The following is a 19,445-nucleotide window of genomic DNA, read 5'->3' on the forward strand; positions in this document are numbered from 1 at the left end:
TTAAGTGTCTGACATCACGAACAACCAAATTAGGCAGAATGCATAACCAAAGAAATTCAAGTGCGGCGTTAAAATAAACGTCACTGGGTTTTAAGAACGAAAATTTTAAATTTACTTCTTCGGTCTAATAATCCTAATAATCTGTTAAAATGAAAGGGGAAGGAAGTAGGGATCTGAAATTTAATCTGTTAGGATATAATGGCATCAATTAGTGAAAAAATCGTTAATCCTTAAATCTTGAATCTTAAAAATTTTCACAACGTTCGCGTTCAGCAGCTGTATTTGAAGTTCCTCCACAACAACATCGTAATGATTATCTCAATGATCCAGATTATGAACTTACTCTGAACAGCTTTTATTTCCCCTTGCAGGTGTCCAAACATGTCCGATAAAAAGAATCAATCCGAAGGGTACTTAATTATCATTTGGGCAGTGGCACAAAAATCTTCGGTAAACAGAGTTAGAAGAACCATACATGCGGCGATAGTCTTGTCGGTCTACTATCTTCAGCTTAACAATAGACGGTAGATAAGTGTGTCTTCTACAAGTAGTTCTGATTACATTCATAAATATAAAGAGCCCTTTTGTCTATTTTTATGTTCTCAGAAAGGCTTAAAAAACTCACCCACGTGTAACACTAAACCATTACCAATATTTCAAAGATTTTTTCACAATTTTCAAGTGCTAATTTTTCTACAAAGGTGTTCGTGCAGGCAATACGTTGAATAAACATTTTCAGTATATACAACACTAGCATTAACATTTGAATTACATTATCATCATATATAAAGCGATGAATGGAAGTGGCATAAAAATGGCTGCGTCAGTTCTGATGTAATCACGTGAATGAATAAAGTTCATAAACAAAAAATCCCATTATTGAATGGGCTTTACTTTCATTCAACCGTAAATGATATATCAATCTGCATGTAAAATATCAACATTAGCTAATCACAATTCTGGATAGTTAATTAATCAGAAGACTGTATTCATAAACTAACACTGACTTACAATATAAGTTGCATTCCTATGCAGATAGGATAAAAATTACATTTAAATTAAGACTATAAATATAACAAAGCTGAAGCATACATTACCAAACGATAACCAGCTCTATTATTAAAACACTGATTTTACACCGTAATCACACATACACTTGACGTTTTACGTTCACTTTCTCGGAACAAAACACCCAGTCATTAAATCATACATGAAATGCTTTGTCACATCTCTTCTTCCTAACGTAAGTGACTGTAACCATACCATTATACTTCCCGTTGCATAAAGGATATACGCTATTGGCGTGCTGACAATTATGATCTTTTTTGGGGCTTGATTACGTGCACTGTAACAGCAGTTTTGAGAAAATGATCAGCCTTTCTACAGTTGCTAGAGAACTGTAATTATGAAAAAAATATGGTTTTATTAAATTTTAAAAGTTTCGCTGTTGTTCTGCTTCAGAACGTATACTTTGAAGCAGAACAATAATGAAAGCATTTAGAACTTAGGTACTGAAGAATAACAGAGTATAGACAATTTGTCTAATAGCGTGTGTAACTTGAAACTTGGGCAACATTAATCGTAATAAATGAAATCATAAAACCTCTACTCATGATAAAAAAAATGTGCAACTATAAATAATATTAGTTTAATTATGCAACGCTAGAAAAATTATTCAACAAATCAGACGTGTGGCAGACGACAAAAAGAAAACGAAGAGGCAGAAATTAAACCAGTCAAATGTCGCAGTATAAAAACAAGTCGTGATAAATTATCGTATTCTATCTCCGAATTAGCTGACATTAGGAGAAAGTTGGGGGCCAAACCTAACTATCTGATTTCACAGTGACATATTTTTAGGCTCAGAGTATTTGTTTGGCTATCATGAAATCGAAACTTCCGGATAACATTCAATACTATATCTCCAATCCGATAAATGCTTTGAGGACACGCAATTCGTAATCGATATTTCAAACAGGAGATATAGCTATTCAATGCACTGTTTTTATGTGTGTACCTTACTTTATTTATTTTTTATTTTTACTTATCCTAATTATACGACTTTCGGAAGGAGGGGAAAATTAGGTCCAGAAGAAGTATGGATACAGTTTCAACCACCCACGTCATTTCGAGTTCTGCTTTTGAAGAGAAGAGCACATATGTGGCCCCTACAGTGTTTCTAGTGGCGTGCCAGTTACCATCTGAAAATACGGAGGGGGTAGATACGGAGAGGAGCAGGAAGGGAGAGCATTAGCATTGTAACAAGATATGCCAGATGGGGTCAATGTTGCACAGGAAAGAAAAATCGATATAGCGGTCAGTTTAACGAAAAGCGTCTCTCCCTCTCACTTTTACAATGAATAACGGAAAATTTAATCCGTAATATATGTGAGAAGGAAAAAAGCTCAGAACACGATTTTTTTTTATGAGTACGAAAAACCCAAGAGTTCAGAGATAACATATGGAATGAATGAAAGAGGCAGTCTAAAAACATCCAACTCAAAAAAAAAAAAAAAAAAAAAAAAAATCTAAATAAAAAAAAGAAAGAAAGAAAAAAGTTGAACAACCTTAAACCGGTATTTGCTGGTGGACACTGTGAAAGCAGTTTATCAACCACAAAATAGCACACGTGCGGTCTCTATACATGTGAACGCAGGCCAGCCAACAGCAGGAATAGATGCTCAAACCGATGATAAGAACTATATTAACTTCTTCCAAATACACCTCTGATAACGTCACCATATATCAATTTTATGGTACTTAAGTTAATTCAGTGAGAAGATAACAATCTACGGTCTTCTAGCAGCAATACTTAGTAAAGAAATTACTTTATGATTTTTGGACATTTTCCCTTGATTTATATTACTGGAGAAATGAGGTTCATTTGATATATTCGCATATTTTTCAGGGACAACACGTTGCACATTAATTTAAGGAATTCCTGTCAATAGAAGCAGCCTACTAACATTGCTTTTCTAAAAATTTCAGGTTCACTGCAGTCTATTGTTTCATTAAGACTAATGTTTAGTAATGTCTATCAGGAACAGAAGTTGGCTTAATGATGAGAATATCTGATAAGCTCGCACTAAATTAGTCGTTTTATTTAAATATTTTCTGATAACTTCTGGGTTATCTGTACTTGGTTGTGGCACTTTTTCTGACATGATCCGTTTTTTAAGCAAACTGCAAAATTTGTAATTTTCCATGGTTAAGTTAGGTTGAATTAAGTAGCATATTTATCCCTAGAGTTCACTTCTATCATTAATGGTATTAATGACAAGGGAACGGAAATGGAGAACTCCGAAATATATGTCTAAACTTGCTCCTCGTGGTTTAATAGTGTCTAGACAGTTTTAAAACCCTTTTGGCGACTCCAAGTATCATATACTAGAACAGCGAACAAGTTTCTACGCTGAAGGATGTATTAGCATTTTAAATTATTCGCTTTTTGAATGACAGAGGAGAGAACTTAATTAAAATTCAAAATAAAACAAATATATATGAAATCAATTTTACAAGATATAAAAACAAATTATATTTGTTCCTGAAGCAATTTTGGTTACCAAAGAGCACATAAATTTTAAGTATGACCGTGACCAGGACATACGAAAATAAAACGAGGTCATATATAAGTATATCGGGCGACCCTTCCTTCCTCTACCAGTGTGTGTATGTCAGTGCTATATGATGTCATGACGAACACAAGTAACAGGTGAAGGCAAACGAGAATGGATTCATTATTAGTGCAGTTTTAGTCTTCTAAAAAGGTATTATATTAAAATGGACTGCTTGAAATGCGAACGTGTGAAAGCAACGCTGGTCCTTTTATGAAAATTGGTGCAAGTCGCACGCTCTCACAGAAAACAAAACGAATAAATAATAAGAAAATAAAATGTAGATACGATATTTGACGCAAATAATCGTTAGCCTAATTCTATGTGAGGTAACTGCTAAAATGAATGACATACTCGCTGCAGAACACCAAATAAGATGTTCGTTCGAATCCCACGGCATGGATGTTTGTTAGTCTTTAGGAGGCGGACTACTTTCGTCTCCCGTTAAGACCAGTATATACCCTGCTTTATGGAGCTTCAGTGGCTGGAAAAAAGTACCATGTTCAGCCACCGAAGCAGGCAAGGGGATATCTAACCGTTAGCCTACCCACGATACTAATTTGTCCGATAGGTTTACAAATTTTCGTTGGTGAAATTACATTAAAAAAAAAAGTGTCACGTGACGGCTGCTTAATTCATGAATCGCAATCCGCATATTAGTTAGTGCTGTTCTAAACATTGCGACATCTTTCGCAATAATCTGAAATTTCTCACCCAAGCCGTTTATCAAACAAATCATTTTAAGCATCAGTTACTTTGCACGGATGAAAGGGTGTGGCAGTGAAGACGATAAAGAATGCGTGAGCTTTTTTTTTTAGCATTAAATCAGAAAATTTAAGTTTCAAAATTGACTTAAAAGTACGCTCCTTTCAAATATAAAAATCAGTTTGGAAGCTTTCAAAATCTGTACAAAAATCTAGAATTTATATTGACATAACTAATGCATTTTAAAGTAACCACGTTAACAAAATAACGAAAATTATTTTTAAAATTTAACATTTATACTAATTTAAAATGACGAAATCAAAGCCCATATAAAAAAAAACCGTAACGACAAAAAATTCTGCTATGACAAACTATATATATAAAAAAAAATCCATTTTAAGTAAAGTGTCATTTAGCCTCCGCGTGCAAAAGTTCATCCACGTGGGATCACGGTTCTACACTAAGAGGCCATCTCAACTTTATCTCGCAAACGAGTAAAAGCCGAGTGAAAGAGGAGAAATGAAACAGGGCACCGCAAATAAATGACAACTCGAGTAACAAATTAATGAGTTACAGGCCCTAGGACGTTGACATGAAGCAGTCTATGGATGCCCGAAACGAGTTTTCGTTATTAGTCTCTAGAAACTGCCGGACCTAACTAGAACCGAGAGCCTGTTACTACATGAAATATGTAATGCGAAAGCTGACAAACATGCACGTAATATTCGTTGTAGTGTATTAAAATAAATAGATGTATGAGTCATACGAAACTTGAATAATATTGGTAGGCTGAATATAGACTAATTTGGAACACCGAGATATGAACAACTTCTGGATGGCACTTCCTTTAGGGGAATTGACAAAATCTAACTATAACGCAAAAGAAAGAAAACAAAGTTACTAAAATATCACTGAAAATTGTTAGAACTGATCAGCAGACGACAAACAGTGAGCCAGGTAATTATTGCAGTCGGAATAATTGTCAAAAGACATTGTCGAAATCGACCATGAAAGCTTCAACATTAGGGTGAGTTGCAACTTTATTGGTCAGACAGTGATAATATGAGCATCAATGCAATCGAACTTTTCCTAAAATCATAGTTCAAGTCCGAATTATCACAATTCCGTAATCCTTACGAAACACTTAAATGAGTTCAAACAAATACCCTTATTTCCAAATTTAAGTACTGCTCTAAGAATATTGATGACATTTCCTGTCAGCGTAACAATGGAAATCAATCATTTTGCAGTTGAAAACGATAATAATAAAAAAATGACATGCGATCAATTCTTTCCTCAAAAAAGACAATTGTAAGCGTTGCCATAATTACTACAATTACTACGGAGAACGATCTGTGGCCAGTTAAATATGAATTATTTTCTAATTTCATTTGATTTTTTTTTTTCAATAATTAAACTGGAATATTAACTGGATCACTAAATATTCATGGAAATAGATGGGTTTTTAAATGTATACTAATATAACAGGAATGCTTTGTTTACTACATTTCCTGCAATGATAAGGGTACCGTGAAAAACGGGGGGGGGGTTGTAAACTGATCTAAACAAAACTGTGTCGAGATCAATTTTCTACATGCATTTTGACAATACCATGCTGAAATGGAATATTCCAGATTGTTTTGCGCGAATTCAGACGCATAGACATTCTTATCCATAAAATATTTCAAGCTAGAGCAGTATCAGATTTTTCGTTGTTTACAATATATGATCGCTGCTGACGGATGACGAAGTAAATTATTTATATATTATTTATATATATTATAGAATATAATAACATTCCAAATAAGGTTGCGGGGGGGGAGACATTTGAAATAATGTTAATTTGCAACATGTTCATACCTCTCTCGGTGTTTTTGGTTACCAAAACAAAATGAAACACACTCAGCAGACTATAGCGGAGAAAAAAAAACGAAGAGAGAATTATTCCGTACATATTTACCAGCTTTGTGCTCGGAAGGAAAACTATTTAAAAATCTAAATTCTAAAAATCACTTTCTACGTATCTTTTAGGTGGGAGATGAATTTCATCGCTCGGTTGAGACCACCACCTTGTTTAATGGAGGCCTGAAGTGGCTTGAAAAAGTTCATGTTTGGTCTATAGAGCAGGGTTTCTGGACTATAAAAATTAATTAAAAAACACCCAAAAATACTAATAAAATTAAAAAAATATGAACAAAAGCCTTAGACCACCCACGTTACAAATGCACTATAGGGTTACAGAAAAATCTTTCGTGGGTGGGAGCTACATAAAATAAAATAAAAAAGTTGTCTGTTGCTACTTTAAAACAAATGTAACGACATGCTTAATACTTTTATTAGTTCAGTTGGAAGAATGAAGCAACATGCTTCGTTCTTCCAGAGTTCCATTCTTCCAAAAAGTGCTTTGCCTATGATGCGGAAGAGAAAACGCGAGTTTCTGAGAATTCAATTCTCGTCATGACGCGAAGAATCGTTATATGGACTTTTCAAATGAAGGTGAACTTAGCCAAAAGTAATTCGCCTTTAAATGAAAACTGTTATCTCAGACGGAGATAACAGGATTTTTTTTTTTTTTTTTTTTTCTCTTGCTCTTGGAAACTTGCGTTTTTCCTTCCGCATAATAGGCAAAACTGGCCACAGAGCACAAGCAGTTAACAGACAACAATAGTGCGGGAATTAGATGTAACGCACAAGGTTGTTTGTATCATTTGGGTAGGATAAAGTGACCGGCCGCGATAACTACGGGGTTTCCGTAACTGGCATCCACATGCATCCAACTTTTACAAGGTTTATCAGTCATTTAACATTTATTTCTCTGGGAAATTATGTAACATACGAGTTACAAATTATGTAACATCTATAACTAAAAATTAGCATATACCTTTCACAACAATTATAATGACGACGAGGTCTCAATAGCCTGTACGTGCCAAATGAAGGTCATTTAGTTTTTATTAATAACTAAATTAATGTAATAAAAGTCCAATAGCATGCTAATAAGCGTGAAGGTATTGCAAACACCCATGCCTCAGTGCACTTTTCGGCAGCGAAGTGTGATTTGCCAACTACACCACCTCAGTTATTTTCATGTTTATTTAAAATACTAATTTTCGATAACTCGTTACCAGCAGCGATCTGTGCATGCACACTTTTATAGACTTATCAGCTGGGTCTTCGTAACACGAAACTTGCACAAATGTGTATTAATTCTGTTTTAAAACATGTAGTTGTTTTAAAACTACATGTTAAAACTACACTTGCGGTTTTCGTTCATTAATCTAATTTTAGTGAGCACAACATTTTAAGATCGGTATCTGAAGGTAAAATTAATTTTATCGCCAAACATGCTGAGAATGCATTTTTCGCCTCCGCATCACTCCATTCACTTGACACCTGAGCTACGTTAAGGAAGACGCACCAGGAAATCCTTATAGCTGACTTGACAAATACCACCGGTGGTAGTAACTAGATGATGGTATATTTACGTACGTTATCTCCAGCTGCATAATAACAAAAATAATGCTGTCCTTGATACAAATACCTGACAACTTAGTCAACTACGTTTTTATACTAGAAATGTTTCATTCATTAGTGAACAGATTCGCATACATTATCATCAATATGCACACACTTAGCTAACATTTTTAACATGCATATTGCTCTGACCATTTTCTAGTGGCACCCATTCGAAACTTGATGCTCAATCGTTTAATTTTATTATTTCATTTCTTGTTGTTTTTACGATCTAATGGTATATCTACGATGAATCAAATCTACCTGTGGGAAATTATACAGTTCAATAGCATGTTTATTAAACCCTTTGCAATTTCATCACACATTTAGACTTTTTCAATGGTAGAGTTCGGTTGTTTGGAATTAGCGTGAAAGCAACTGGAGCTATGGGGTCAGTGCATTATTTTTGTTAACTGAGTGCGTTCTTCCAGTAGATGTGGATGAAAAAAACCCCCATCAATCTCCTGAGACCGGAAAACTCACCTGTTAAAAAGCACTTATAAAAAAAGGATGTGGAGGGAGTAAATTCTTACAGTTGTAAAACTGCGTGTATTTAAATATTATTTTTAAATATTGAATATTAAAAGAAAAACACAAGTTTACTGAACATGCAACAATCTTTTAACAAATCCCCTTAAATTCTATCAGAAAACAGTTTACGATCAATTAAAATTTCGGTTACTTTATATTGATGAAAAATGATTTCTGTAATGAAATTCTACTTTATTTTTAGTGGTGCAAATATGTTTATGACAAGGTTCTAGAAATTAATTTAAATGGGGAGAGGTGAATTAAACTAATTTATCAACTTAACATTTGAAACAGATAAACTTGACACCAAATTGCAAATACATATAAAAAAAGGTGAAAATGTTTCAAAAATTCAACCATCCCGCTCGGTATTTTTATACTATTATCGCTACTACTACCAATCTCTATATGAAATATTCAACAATAAAAAAATAATAAAATATCGCTGCAATATTCAAATTTTACCTTTCATTTTTATAATCAGCATAAACATTACACATGATGCGTTTTAAGTTCAAACAGGATAATAAACTAATATTCATAATTACATTTTTAACATAAGTTTATTATCCTGTTTTTACTTAAAACGCATCGTATGTAAAATTAAAAAGTTGGACATGTAAAATTTCAAAATATAATAAATATAATATAAAAAATAATAAATCTCACAAGGCTCAGAATAATTTACGTATGTAGCAGGGTTTTCATCCCGCATATAGGAAAATCGGCCAGAGTACACACGCAATTTACAGACAAAAATACGAGTGGGAAGTAGACAGGGTCGTCCGTTGATGATAGCGGTGTAGCATGTAGATAGTGGCATTTTGTGTTGGAAGATTAAATAGTCGAATGTTGGTTGCCGTACAGAAAGACAAACGTCCATGCAAATACCCAGAAAAAAAGCATAAGGAAGAAACGGAACATTTCGTTTTCGGAGTAGAAGAATGGACCCTTCAGTGAAGTCAAAAAAAGAACAATACTAAATATTCATGGACTCGATATTAGTGCCCTGAATGGAGAACTTGGTCTTTATGAAAACTTAAATTGGCGCTCAGATCCAAGGTAGGACTTGAATTGGGAAAAGGCGAGCATACCGAAAACCTAATCTAGGGAAGAGGAAATCGGGAGCCTGAGCTGCTATAACCAAATGAAAAACATTTTCTGCGGGGTAGGGGACCGTATAGCAACGACCCGAGCACTTCAGCACCAACCAACGTTCAGGCATACTGATTAGTATCCAAAGGGAGCTATTAAAATCATTGCTACAATTTCGATGCGTTCCCTTCAAATTATTCGCATCACTGACACATTTCAAAATGTATTTTGGTCTTCTTTAAAGTAACAGTTATCTGATTTTAACCAAAAAAAAAAAAGAGTAAATATTTCGACAATTTTCACTCAGTCAGAAATTGTTCGAAATGTTCTTGCAGACCGACGAACGTGTATGACAAAACTAATAGAGTGCTGCTTGCTTGCGAACGCGACTAAGCAACTAATTTGAGAAAACACCTTTTTTTGTGTGCAATTATTAAACGATTAAATGGTTTACTATTATTCCCCTTGAAAGATTTAACAACGTCCCTTCACTGATTTGAAAAGGTACCGAAACTTTCAATGGGGAACTAAGTTCTCACTTTTTCGTCCATATTGTGGAGTTTAGCGATTGTTTTGTTAAATGAAAATGACATTCTTTCGATCGGTATGCGCGGGGGAAAAAAAAGAAAAAAGTTAAGATGGTACTGACCTATATCAGCGACATCTTAACTCGAAGATTTTGCATAGCCTTTATTCAAAAAACAGACAAGAACATCACCGAACCTCACAAATTAAACTTTACAATTACACTTTCTGAATAAAAACTAAAGGCAATTTATTATATACATGAACTGAAATCCAACTATCTCGAATGCTGTTTATCATCTTCTCCACGTAGATGGAGTAATGATATCAAAAACCGGTTGCAAGAACATAATGTTGTTCGTGTAATACATAAACAAAAAAGATACCTGTACAATTTTGAGGAAAGCATTACATTCCTCTTAATATTCATGTCCATTCAAAAATATATTATACTGGTGAACGTATATATAGTAATATGCCCAAAATTTATTATTTATATTCGCTTTCGTTCTACTATAGATATCTAATTTAAGCATGGCAAAATCATTTTTCAGTGTCAAAAAAAAAAAAAAAAAAAAAAAATCTGTATTGTAAATAGTATTCATATAATTTTACGTAACAATAAAGCGGCTCCTTGATTTTTATTTAAAATTATAAACAAACAACGAAGTATTTTTATTGATGTATTGTTCAGAAATATTGCTTCAACGTCACTTGATGTGGATTACTAAAAAATTCAAAAACAAATCCATCGATTTCATATTTCACATAACATGAAATTTTTATGTTTTCGTCGCAAAGGTTAATTTTCTTGAACTGAAGACAAAATGGCATCACACGTTTTTCTTCTTGATTCTCAACACCTGTAACACCAACAACTTCACAACGAGGGGAAGGAATTATGAGTTGGAAACGAGCCAAAAATACTTCTCGCGCGCGCACTTACCTATTATACGATCACAAACTCAAATGACGACCTATTTTCCCCCCCTCTCAGCAAGGGAAGTAGCTAGAGAAAGAGAGGCAAAAATATATCGACTTGTGTCAAGTAATGTCTAATTTCTCTATTGCAACAGAAATTGAAGAAGACATTGAACGCTGAAACAAGAAATGTTTCAGTGATGTACTCTTTGTAGTCTAGCAAAAGACTGGGTTAATACATATATATTTTTTTTTTTTATCAAAAGGGAATGGGGAGATGAAAACATACATATTTATTAACGTACGCTCGTTCAAATAAAATTATTTAAGTCGGACTCGAGCGCAGAGCAGAGTCCAACTTATAATACTAATAGCAAAGTATATCTTACCTATTGCGTCGATGAGTCTTTGACTCCAGGAGATACTGTAATGATAATAATAATAACAATAACCAAAACTCATAATTCAAACTTGAACTTATATCACCCTTCACAGAAAAAGTACACTAAACTTGCGAATCTAGTGAAAGGAAATGTACCCGATAGTCAAAGAGTAAACTCGAAATCTCTCTCTGTATGTATGTGTGTATGATGTTCATAAGGACACTAAACTTCCTATTAGATCTTCGATTCATGTGGAATTTAATTCCCTCCGTGTTTATGTAATATTAACCGGACGCTAGTGCGTTATCTATATTAGTAAAAAGGAACTAACCTCAGAAGGGATCCTAATGACATCCAGAAACAATCAGGACATAAATATTCAAGTGAGAGACTTAACTGTTCTCTGACCAAGTATTTTCTTCTACTATCTATTAATAAGACGTGGCGCAAATGATACCAAAATTTTTACTATCTCTGACTAATATTAACCCCCACCCCTTCCTTTTCAATAAAGAACTCTTCAAACTTCTGAATTTAGAAAAAATAAAATGTTCCAAACAAACAAAAAAAAAAGTATTTGATTTCTAAACTACATAATATCACGTTTTTTTAAACCAGAAATCAGAGTTAAAAGTATAAAAAAATAAAAATCCAACGCACTGTGATTACCAGAATCATTATGGTCCAAATGTTACTGCTGTAACTGTGGTTCTAAACTGAATATTGCCGGTCCATTTTTATTATCAGTAGCGTTCAACAAGAAACAACTTACCAAATTTGATGCGTTAAATGCAATAAGCTGAAAAACCTAAAATCACGGAACGCATGAAAAAAAAAAAAAAAAAAGAATAAAATAAAAGCCTCCTGCTACTCCTCTGAAGACCGCATTGTTTAACCGATTTCGACCAAATTGTGAATTGGTTCCTTTCAGATGTCTCTTAGTCATCTGAAAAATGCAGTACACTTTGACGAAAATGAAAATAGGATGCTGATTCCTCTTTTAGACACCTCCAGAAAGCGAAATTGCCGATTTTCGTATTTTTGGAATACAACTGCTTCTTGCGTTGTTTAAAATTCCCTCACAATTTCCACATAACTGAAGAACAAAACCTATCAGTTTTGTTTTGTTTTTACGTTGCTTTTTCGTGTGTAATTAAACGAAGGCTGATAAGTGGAATCTTTAATAAAGTTTGTCATCTGAGGGGAAAAAAAAAAAAAAAAAAAAAAAAAAAAAAAAAAAAAAACATGAAGACTCCACTGGTCGTGACGAGAATCGAACCCAGATCGAGGAGTGCATATCCCGCGTTCTGAAGGCGCTGGATGGAAAAATTAGGCCAGATAAAGTTTTTTTTTTTTTTTAATTTAAATTCATTTATAAATATAAAGATCAACAAAAGTTTACTGACTGCACTTTTCTGTGTAGCTTTATGATTTTATCATGTTTCAAACATTGTTTACAGGAAAATACACCAGAGGATAATAAATATGAAAGTATTAAAATAATTCTGAATTAATTTACAAAATTATATTTTCGTATGTTATTGGAATGCTGTTAATTTAACAGCATTCCAATGAATGGTTACAAAAAAACTTCTGTGAAACGAAATTAAGCGTGAAGTCTGAATAACAGGGTTATATTCTGTTTGATTTAAATGACATCTGGATACGGAGTTTGTTAATTTAACAGTTCTATTCAGTATTAATGATTAGGACAAAGATTTGTTCGTCATTTCAATCTCGAGTAGTACAAAAGTTAATTAAATGAGGAAAAAACAGAGTGGTTTGAAAATTTTAAGTCTGTTTAATGTAATACTGAAAATATACAGTGATTTCAGTTATACTTTGAAATAATGCAAGAAAACCGATGATTATATATATATATAATGCTTTAATGAGATTCTCTCTACCAAAGAGAGAAAGTCTATGAAAAAACATTAACTTAAAAATGCATTGGTCATGAGAAAAGAATTTCATTATTTGAGACAAGCTTACGCGGTAATCATGAAATTGCAATATCTGTTAAATAACAGCCTTCCCCGATCAGTATACTAGGTTCTGTTGTAAAGAGTAAATCGAAAAAATCCGAATTCAGCAGACAACTGTCCATAGATTTAAAGAATTAATGAAAGAGGTGTGGGGGAGTGCAAACAATATACAAACGCATTATTATTTCATCGCTGTAATTTTGCAAGAGTCCCAAATAATCTAAACGAATATCCTTGGAACGAATGTGTTTAATGTTTGAAATTATTTGGATTTGTGCAAACGCTGTTTGAACCACGCTACGTCACGTGATTTTGAAAGAACATCTGTCTTTCTTCTGCAGTGAAAAAAAATTGATTGGGGGAAACTCAACGAACTCAGCACAAATCTTTTTATACACACATTTCCGGAATGACGCTTCTGGTGCGACAACCGGTTGTGAATTAAAACTTCGGCATTCTGTTTAGGAGGAAGTTAAAAATCTACGCTTAGCTCGATTACCTAATAAGCTTAGATATTTTTGTTATTGTTTTAAAATCGGGAGGGACATGAAACTTAGTTTCAGAAAAAAAAATATACCGATTTCTACATTTTATTAACATAATAAACGCAGTGGCATATCCTTGCATCCGTCCGAATATTACACATTCACGGTTGTCACGCAAACGCACCGACTTTCAGATGATAAATTCTACATCGGTAATTCCTGATGGGCCGTACGTATTCTACAATCCATTTAAACAGAGTATTCCCTCCCCCGCGAGCACAGACAGGATCTATTACACATAGCAACTACATTTTCTGCACCTATTCTTATCTTCAATGAAAATTTCCGATAATAAAAATTAACTACCCGCTTCGCTGTAATAATTTGGGGGATAATATACAAACGCATTATTATTTCATTGACTTGTAATTTTGAAAAGAGTCCTGAATAATCTAAAAGAATATCCTTGGAACGAAAGATTATCCTTTACATTTGATTTAAAAATAAGTATAAAAAAAACAGAATTTGTCTCACTACTACAACTCTGCGATGCGATTGAAAAAAAAAAAAAAAAAAAAGGACCATGAAAGAAATGAATTTACTGATTTAAACAAAATCCCAAAAATGGAGGAAAGCAAAGGAACATCACAGCGAAGCGTGTATGGCAAACTCCGGGAAAAAAAAAAAAAAAAAATTCTTCCTAACTTTATGGTAAATCGGTTTCTGATGGTGGTTTATGAGATTCGTCCAAAGTGGTTATGGAATAAAAGCATAGATTATACTGAAAGTGGAAAAACTTGCTTACGTAACCATAAAGCTTAAAATAAATTAAAAAATATATAAAAATAAATAAATCCACATTTGTGATTGTTTTTACAATTAGCTGTCTGCGGAATCTTTAGAGCAAACAGCTTATTTCTATCTTATAAATATATATAATACACACGCACACACAACAATATCGAAGGTAAGCAATCGGTCAGAAACAATAAGAGCTCGTGCTATGAAGTGCCGCCAGTCTCACGAGATCGATAAACGACACAGTTTTGCTTGAAGGCGCAGCATTCGAACGACTAGCCGATGTCACATGTGCGTGGGTATACACACACACACGGAATTGCCGTCTGACATTGTCCCAGATTTGATTTAAATGTCAAGAGCACATAAACCGTTCATCGAAGTATTATTGAACTCTGATTTTATTGATCGGGGAGGAAGCACAGCATAGTCTCCAATTACTACAAAAATCCCAACAATGTTTCAATTCTGCTCTAATATAAGTGCAATACGGAAATAAACGATTCCATCATTATTCCAATGAAATGCATTTTATAAATCAACACCACGGATGTGCGATATGTTCTAAAACAATGTAGGAAATGAACCTCTGTACTTATCAGCCTGCCTTGTATGGAAATAGCAGGGTTCCCACTCTGTGCCATTAAACCGGGAAAAACCAATCAGGGAACACCTACCGTTTGCAGACAATATGTGCACACTGTAAAGTAGTCTTCTATGATGAGTCCTAGTACTCATGGATGGATGTAATTATACTGATTGATCATATTTATAAAATATTACTCTGATAAAGTGATCTACTTCACTAATATTTTTAACTGTGGGTCATTAGCAACTTACACAGAATATTAACTTTATTGATGCACTTTTTTATTAAAAATTGTCTCAAACAATTAAGAGATACCATATCCATTATTAATTCACTGGCAGAAAATTCAACTTCAATCTGCAGAATGAGACTGACATATCAAAATATTTCAATACATTACAGCAACTGTATGGGATCCATCCCAGAACTCATTTGCAGGAGGCCATTCTACATCAAACTAATCTATCCAGCAACCAGTTGACTCATGTTTAGTTGAAAAATCCTTATCAAGAATTCTTCACATCCAAGATGGCACTCAATCCCAAGCCTTTTCCAACCACAGGACACTCGTTACTGAGTAACTGAAGTTCTAATATAATTACTGTGCTGTACTCTAATGCAAGTCCTAACACCTGGGAAGAAATATACTGGGAACATCAAACAAGATATTTTCCATAAAATTTCATCCCAATTAATTAGACCATCAAATTCTAATGGAACACTATGTCATGCTAATGAGTTAACTAAATTCCATATTATTGTTCATAACCTTAATGAGATTAAATATATTTTAATAATGAACATAGTGAAAACAGCTAAGGGTGATGCTGATTCCACAAAGACTGGTAAGTTTGCAGGAAGAATGATTAAAGTTTGGGGAAAAGGAACATTTCTCATTTTTCCTATTTTTAACTGTGACTTTTAAGAAGACTGATAGGGATCTGAACCATCATTCTAAAAGCAGTGGCAAATTCTTGGAAAAGAAATCATTATGATAGTAAGTGGAAAACATCTCTTCAAATGAGAACACAATATTTTTAATATTCTTTTCAAGAAAACTATTATGGCAATTACCCTGTCATTTGTGATGGAGAAGGTAATAAAACTAATTTATGGGATATAATAAAGAAACGAATCTTCTGAAGGCATGGCATTAAATATCAGTAAATTGTTTTTAAATGTACACTCTCTTTTTTTCCTCCTCCACTTTTTGTAATGTAACAACAACCACTGCAACATATTTAATTGTCTGTCCAAACCACAAAATAAAATTAACCTTTGTGGCAAGGTAATAAATTCATAATCCAACATACTAACATCCTAAATATTTTAAGATAAAAACATTAAATATTACCTTAAGTATCACTATGTTTGATTATAGCAGCAGATGTTAAAGATGATCTTAACTGTTTTGAACAATTCTGATTGTGATCAAAAATATAAGTTGCTTGGGTTGAATGACAGCTCAAACTGTATATACGCCCCTGCCTTTTTTTCATGACAAAGATAAATGAAAATGAATTTCGAGGTGAATGATATGAAGCTTTCGTCAATAACTCCCCCCCCTTTAATATTCACATGGAATTCTGAAAAAGTGAGTCACTTTGCACCTCCTTCATAAATCCACATGAATATTAAAGAAAAAGTTCACAATTGTATTAATGAAATATGGACAAAGATTTAAGGATAAATCTTTTTTTTTTTTTCAGATAGAGCATATTCACATTATTACCAACAAAATTGACCACTACTATCTAAATGCTTCACAAACAGTGCCACACTAGGATTCAAACCCATGGCTTGATTGCATAGAAAATATATTATGTACAATCTAGGCTAACCAATAAATAGAACCCATACAGATATCACACTCGAGCACAGCGCTTAAAATCCTAAATTTTACAGGTTAGCAGTTTCATAAAGATTCATCGTGAATTTGCTGATAATGTTTCAAAGAGAAAAGTATAAATACAATATAAAACAAATGACACAGATGAACAAGCAGTGGCAAAAAGATATGCACACCAAAAACTTAAAGTCTGCAATATCTATGAAGAAAATTACAGCAGCGTAATGACAACACAGGGTAGGGTGAAAAAGGCATTACGCCACATTTTTCTGAAACTATGAATATAAGTAAACATTAAAATAATAATAATTAAAGTGGTTAGTTTATTAATATTTAATGTCAATGTGTTCATTTTCAGAAGATTTTTATTATATTTATCTTTATGTCTCCCATTTTATTTTTTGCACTTTACTTTATCTCCCACCACAAACATTCCACGACCACAACAGGAAAGCAGATATGCTAGCCAATAAGCCTGCACATTTATATCATTTTAAATGGAAATGTGTGTTCAAAATGCAATATTAATCCAACATGCCGAAAGCAACAAAGTAAAAAAAGTCTGCTGTGCACATTAACACATACACATTGTCAAAATATTTTATTCAAAAAGCAAAATGCAAATGCCACAAATAGTGGTAATGCTTTCATAGAATTATTCCAAATTCATATCTGTTTTGTAATGCATCCACAGGTTAAATTATTTTTACCTCCTGGAAATTAAAATACCAGTAGTCTGGTAAATAGAACTTATTATTAGCGATGATTTTTTTTTCTACAATGTAATGAACTTATAATCAAATTGGGTTTTTCTTCCATTAAAATTTTTTTAGTAAACCTTAAATGAAAAAAAAACATTCTAAAATTTTGCATAAATATTTTTATATGAATCCTATCCATGGGAGGATGTAAAATCGAATATATATTTTAATACTGTGGGTGGGCTATGTTACTGCTACTTTTTCAAGCAACTTCAGGCCTCCAATAATACAGATGGCAGTCTCACACAATGTGATGAAATCATCTAACACCAAAAATATTCAATAACTATCCACGACTGGCCCAACAGCCTGCTGGTTGCAGAGTGGAGATGCCATCCACCCAGCTGGCCAAGTGCACACAAACAGTTAAGTTTATTCAAAAAGACTTAATCGGTGCTCATACTAATATGGAATATGATGGGATGTCAAAAGGATTTTTTTTTTGTATGGATCAAACAATCCTAGGACCTTGACAATAAATTTCAGATAACTGGTATTAATGTTATGGATGGGTTCTGATTTTGAATTCATGAAATATTAAAAATAATAATTTCCCATGATTTTAATTATAAAGCATTTTAAAAGCATTTTAATAAAAAATAAAATTTTTTGTACTTTTTGCATAGGCTTGCTCCAACTTCCTGTGCCCATCCCAAATTCTTTCTCTGGTTGCCCTTCTGCAAACACTTAATGAAATTAGCACCCATTTCTGAAAAATTAACCTTAGAAAAATGTGCATATCTAAAACTAATCACCATTAGGACCAAATAAAGGTCCTCCACAGCTCAATCAGTATAGATGAAGCCTTTTAATCAGGATGACCTGAAGTTTGCTATGACCATGCTTGCCAATGTGGACACTTGAGTAAAATTACATCTAAAACTATATTCATATACTGTAATAAAATTCAAAAGTTTTCCCATTTGCTATTTAGAACTTATGAAGACTATGATATTCATTACACCAAAACAAAAATGCTACAATTAAAAAGATAACTTTAACTGGATTTAAAAAAAGGGCATTTAAAAAGGAACTTCAATTAAAAAGCTAATTTGTTGCCCTTTCAATTGCTGAAATTCCTTTACCCAAAATTAGAACAGAGATCACCAATAGTTGCAAATTTTTCAAAATTTGCAACTGTTTTATTATTTAAAACTAAATCGTCTAAGTGCATCATAGATAACATCAGCTCATGTATTACGAGAATGTGTAAAGGAATTGTCAATGCCTCTTACTAAGCAGTTTAAGTCAGCTCTGATAAGATCCCAAGAGAGTGAGGGAGAGGATAAAACAGTTCTTTTGCATAAAGGAAGCTCTAAGACTGCAGTAGAAAATTATAGACCAATCACTATCTAAAGAGTGGCGGTAAAAGTATTGGAAAAGTTGTTCAGAGATAGAATTCAGGAATAAGCGGATAAGAATATGATACCGTATCGTGGGCAGCAAGACTTTGTTAAACAGTCTTGCCTTAGAAAATTATTAGCTTTTTTATAACAGTGACTGTTGAGTTGGATAAAGAGAATGGCTACACAATGATACTGCTGGTTGCTACACCATTTGACAGGGTGGCTCATTTGTTATACAAACTGGATGAAATGGGGATGGATATGAAATTGGTGATGTAGATACAAAAGTGACTGATAGACATATACCAAAAGAAAAAGTAGCAGATGGAGGAGCAGAATCCAAGA

At 33.3% G+C, this 19,445-nt stretch overlaps 1 protein-coding gene across 4 annotated transcripts in view; it reads right to left on the reverse strand.

Moving 5' to 3' along the window:
* The window catches only part of LOC150099548 (uncharacterized), a 569,663-nt gene that overhangs the window by 542,205 nt on the left and 8,013 nt on the right, over positions 1-19,445 (reverse strand). Inside the window, exon 1 of one of the 4 annotated variants that reach the window (XM_090403428.1) lies at positions 11,294-11,330. The exons of the other annotated variants lie outside the window; for them this stretch is intronic. The gene's annotated coding sequence lies outside the window, so the exon portion shown is untranslated. Of the gene's footprint in view, positions 1-11,293; positions 11,331-19,445 lie in introns of those variants that run through there. 4 annotated transcript variants of the gene reach the window in all.

Source organism: Typopeltis vanoorti, chromosome 14 (assembly GCF_054136105.1).
Source record: "Typopeltis vanoorti isolate ZY-2024b chromosome 14, IOZ_Tvanoo_1.0, whole genome shotgun sequence".
Classification (NCBI taxonomy): domain Eukaryota; kingdom Metazoa; phylum Arthropoda; class Arachnida; order Uropygi; family Thelyphonidae; genus Typopeltis; species Typopeltis vanoorti.